This window comes from Sinocyclocheilus grahami, unplaced genomic scaffold (assembly GCF_001515645.1).
Source record: "Sinocyclocheilus grahami isolate Dianchi unplaced genomic scaffold, SAMN03320097.WGS_v1.1 scaffold357.1, whole genome shotgun sequence".
Taxonomy (NCBI): domain Eukaryota; kingdom Metazoa; phylum Chordata; class Actinopteri; order Cypriniformes; family Cyprinidae; genus Sinocyclocheilus; species Sinocyclocheilus grahami.
In genome coordinates, this window is record NW_015505536.1 from 809,387 (window position 1) to 814,758 (window position 5,372).

Sequence of the window (5,372 nt, forward strand, 5' to 3'; positions counted from 1 at the left end):
TCTATAAAATGCATTGCTGTTCTGTTGTAAGTGATCTTAAAGATTCCTAAATGCATCTACTTTCGGAAGGTCAAATAAAGTGCTTTTGCTTTCGCCTAGAAACACACAGCGTCTCCCTGACATGCTGCTTCAACACTAACTGTGGTTACTGAAACCACACCTTCTTTCTTTGCGTGCACATTTGGGCGGCATTATGCAAATATTTCCACATAGTGAGGTAGATATGTGGGGGCGTGTTAGAACGAGCCATTTTAGTTGGGCATGGCAGAGTCTTAACTTTGATAAAGAATATCTCTTTGGTTTTGAGACTTTAGTCTTTGCAACTTCAGGGATCTTATCTATGCACAATCAGCTTGTAACACTCCAAAGAGAAAGGAAAACTTGAAATTGCATCATATGACCCCTTTAAATCATAGTTCAAGTGTGATGCAATTTAATTGGATTTAACTGAAGTAAAAAGTATTGGAATGTTATTGTAGACAGAGTGTGTGATTAAAGTTAGCAAAATGGCAGAAGTTAGCAAACTGCTTATACTTTAAATCACACTGACAGCGAGGCTGATACCACTGCTTCCCTTTGCTGTCTTCCTCTCTCTAAAAGTGAAAGGAAAGATTTCATCAGAAGTTATTTTCCAGAGGAAGGAAGCCACTTACTAAGACGTCATTGGGTACAAGCGCTGATCAAGAAAACCGAGAAGATATGTGACGTCATTTTAAACCACCACCCCCAGATCACATCCTCTCTCCTCATCCTCCATCTTTCGCTCACCTTCTCTCTGTCTGTCTCTGACTTTTTCTTTAACAGGCCTTCAGCACCTGACAATGTCCAAACAGCATGCCGTCGACACATAGTCCTTCTACTTTGGGGGTGATTTGGGTCTCACTCGGATTGTAATTAAGACAGATGAAACAATGCGCCAGTGGAGTGGATTAGAGTTATCACTCCTTTAATTAGTCCCAGGACAACAGAAAACCAGATCCATATGATGGTGATATCAGCGCAAGCCAGATTCCTGAGCAATGTGCTATGCAGATGTGAGCTCAATACAATGGAAGCAAGCTAGCCTGGGTTTCTTTAAACATTCTGTTTTGTCATGCTTTGCTCTGGTTTTGATATTTTATCATGACAAAAGACACTGAGGCTTGTGACGGAATATGAACTAGACAGCAGATGTACATAATATCAGTGCTCCAGTGTTTTCAGACAGTGACTTTGCTCCAGTGTTTTAAGTGGCTGTTTTCCAGTGTTTACAGACAGTGACTGTTATCCTGTGATTTCAGATAGCACCTGTGTGCCAGTGATCTCAGGTTATTTCAGACAGTAAGCTACCTTTACTGCAGTGTTTCCAGACAATGTCTGTTGTCCAGTGATTTCAAACTGTGACTCTTCTGCATTGTTTTCAGACAGTGACTGTTTTCCAGAGATTTCACTGTATGTGTACTCAAGAGTTTTAAGATACTGACTGTTCTCCAATGATTGCACATAATGCCTGCGCTCCAGTGATTTCAGACAGTGACTGTGCTTCAGTTATTTTTATTTTATTTATTTTAGATTGCACTTGTACTTCAATGATTTCAGGCAGAACACTCTTTTACTCCAGTGTGTAACTGTGACTTTTTATCCAGTGATTTCAGACAATGATTTTTCTGTACAACGATTCCAGATAGTGACTTATATCCGGTGCCTGTGGTCCAGTGATTTCAGACGGTGCTGTGTTCCAATGATTTCAGGTGATTTAAGACAATACAGTGTTTTCATATAATTTCATATAATATTACTGTGTTTTCCAATGATTTGAGATGGCACTCAAGTGGTTAGTGACTGATTTCCAAGTGATTGCAGAGGGTACCTGTGCCCAGTGATTTCGGATAGTGGTGTAATTTCAGCCAATGCAGTGTTTTCAGACAACTCCAGTGATTTGAGACAGTAACTGGGATTTTAGACAGTGACTATGAAATCTGTGAATTCAGACAGTGACTATGCTCTAGTTTTTCTTCAGATAGACACCATGTTCTAGTGATTTCTCATGGCACACCACTTGTGCCCTAGAGATTTCAAACAGTTTGTGTACACCAGGGATTTCTAACAGCATCTTTACTCCAGTCTTTTCTGACAATGCCTATACTCAAAAAGGAACAGTGCTCCAGTGATTGCAGATGGTATTTCAGTAAATAAATGTGTTCTACTGAATATTTTCCTTGTTTGTTTTAACATTATGATAATTTCTGAACTTAAACCATTTTGCCAATGCGAATGACATCATGGGAAAGATCCTGGGGAGCATTAAAGGGGTCATATGATGTTGCTAAAAAGATGAATGTATTTGGTGTAATGAAATGTGTTTATGTGGTTTAAGTTTCAAAAAACACATTATCGATCCAATGATCCACAGCGCGAAGTTGATGTATTTCCAGCATGGATCAGCTCTAGGCATGACGAAGCGGATATCGTCCTCTTTTGGAAGGCCAAACAAAGTAGTTTCGCTTTCACAACGAAACACAGCGTCTACTACAGCGAGAATAAAAGTTACACCTTCTTTCTTTGCGTGAACATTTGGGCGGCGTTATGCAAATCTTCCCACATCGTAACGTAGACATGTGGGGGCGTGTTAGAACGAGCCGTTTTATGTAGGTGTGGTTGACTCTTAACTTTTATAAAGAGTATCTCTTTGGATTTGAGACTTTAGTCTTTGCAACTTTACAGATCTTCTTTATGCACGAAGAGCTTGTAACACTTCAAAGATAAAGGAAAAATTGAAATTGCATCATATGACCCCTTTAAATTAAATAATGTTAAGAAAAAAAAAGGTGATTGAAGAAACATTTTAGTTGTTTCATGATTTATTTTTTTTCTTGCTCTCCATATTTTGCTTTTAACCGTGGTTTTATACCATCAATTATGGAAGTTATAAGTTCTGTGGCATCATTCCCTTGATCACAGGAGCTTTGAACTGTGCGGTTTTGACCGAGTTTATCATAGAACTGTTTTGACAGGTCAGCCAGGCTTAAAACGAACCCTGCATCAACATGAAATATCAGATTAGATGCATTTGGGATGTTTTCAAAAAAGCCTCGTGCACACATTACTCGGTGTGTTAAATTGCTGACCTCATTCTCATGTTTCAACGTCCTCTTGTGGAAGATATGAGTTAAGTTTGTTAACAAGTGCTAAAAGGAATGTGAGGCAGGGCGCTTTATGCTTCAGAGAAAAATGGGAGATTCACAAATCAAACCATGTGCTTTGGGCTGGGAGGTACCCGGTGTTTTACTCTTGCCATGAGGACTTTGCAGTGATTTTATGGTTATACTCAGAATGATCATAGACTAGATGTGATGTATATAATTTAAATGAATCATTTAGACGGAAAGACTAAATGAGGTTGAATTTCCACCCCAAATTATTGTTGGCCTTATTAGAGTTAGGATTAGACAAGGCTGAATTATTAAAGTAAGGAATAGCATTCAATGTCAAACCCTTACCACAGCTAATTTCTATTGCTACGTCATTTATTACTCAACCTAGTGCACTTTATAAAGTTTCAAGGAGACCACAATGTTCATGCATGAGGAGAACATGCTATTTTGGCTCTTGAGCCACACTAATAAGAGATTTGCTGAGCAGTCTATCTGTATATTTTCGTTTGATCTACGTTCCATGCACCTCGCCCAATGCATAGGCCCTACCAGGCAGAGCTGTCCCAGCCAGCAATTATCTCAGTGATGCTGCGCCCCACCCCGCAGAGCTGCGTGGACCACATGGCCATGAACACGTTCACCATAACCACTATAGCGGTCTCCTCCTTCACCCTAGCTGTGCCATCAGTGATCACTTTGATGTTGCACACATGATTTCTGTCTTTTTTCCTCTTGAAACGTCATCGTTGCTGAGTAGGCAGACAACCTTGAAGACCTTGATGTGGGCACCTGAGTAGAATTGAGAGATGTAAAAATCATGGAGTGGTCACAGACCGGTTGTAGGCCTATTTAAATTTCCAGACATAATTTAGCACTATTTTGGAAATGTAGGTCATGTAGCATTATGAATCATTGTTTTGGATCCTGTTCTAGAGTGTGATCAGTTATATAGAGTCTTTAATGCTAATGCTAATGAAATTAGCTTCTGTGTTTCCTTTTTCCAAGATAAACATACTTTAAACTAAGTTAGTTTGAGTTTCAGTATCAGCAACAGCATTCTGAAAGAAAAAGGCTCAATAAAACTGAACAGACAATTCAGGAAAACATGCTTGTTAGCATTTAGCTAAACTGTTCCTAGCTTAACCTAGCTTGTGTTTCATACTACATGCAGTGACTTATGTTTTATTTTGCTGCAGTTAAAACATATAGCCATCATAAATGCATATACTGCACTGAGGAACAGCCTAAGGGATTTTGAAGCATCTGCACAGTGTTAGAGCTTTTCCATTTGAAACTGACAAGCATAGACATGCAGGTGGTTCAAGTATCTGTCTTTTGAAAGATGAGGGTCTGCCTTCTTGCCTTTTAAACTGGCGTACTTGTTGTTAAAGCCCTTTAGTGATGAAAATGTCGGAAAGTTATTTTTTCTGGGGCTACACCCCCTGTAATTGAAGCTGCTGGAACGTTGTGATTACTTCAATAGAGACATTTTCTTGCATGAGGGGTGTGTTTGGATGACGGATGTGAATATTATCTTTCCCCTTTTTGCTTTTTTTTTTAACTCTCTAAACCGCTCATTAGCTTTACAGAGAGATGGAAATGTTAATGGTCAACTGGTTTGTATGCATATCACTTGTCTCCATATTTGAACATAAAATCATGCAAATACATTATTTCATATAAAACCAAGGCTTCATTTTAAGTTTGCATTCCACAATCTTTTCTCTGAAGCAGTAAAAAATGTAATACATGATAGAGATTTTCCTTGCCTGTCAGCATGCAATGGATTTTAAAGGGGTCATATGATGCTTTTTTAAAGATCATTATTTTGGTGTATTTGGTGTAACAGAATATGTTGACATGCTTTAATGTTCAAAAAACACATTATTTTTAAAATACTGTACATTATTGTAGGTCCTCTATGCCCCGCCTCTCTCAAATGCTTCGTATTCTACAAAGTCCCTCCTTCCAACAAGCGCAGTCTGCTCTGATTGGCCAGCTGACCCAGTGCATTGTGATTGGTCGAACACCGCAAGCACTCGTCGGAAATCCCCTTACCACAATCGCGATTCGCGAGCTTCGTCTTTCAAAATAAATGTAAAGACAGTAAATAATGTCATTAGTTTTACCATCAGTTCAAGCCCGAAAGGGGAACAGACACAGTAATGATGCAGTACACAAGCCGCGGTTAAGACAGCTGACTCTACTGTGATGTGACGCTGTCTCTCTCTCTCTCTC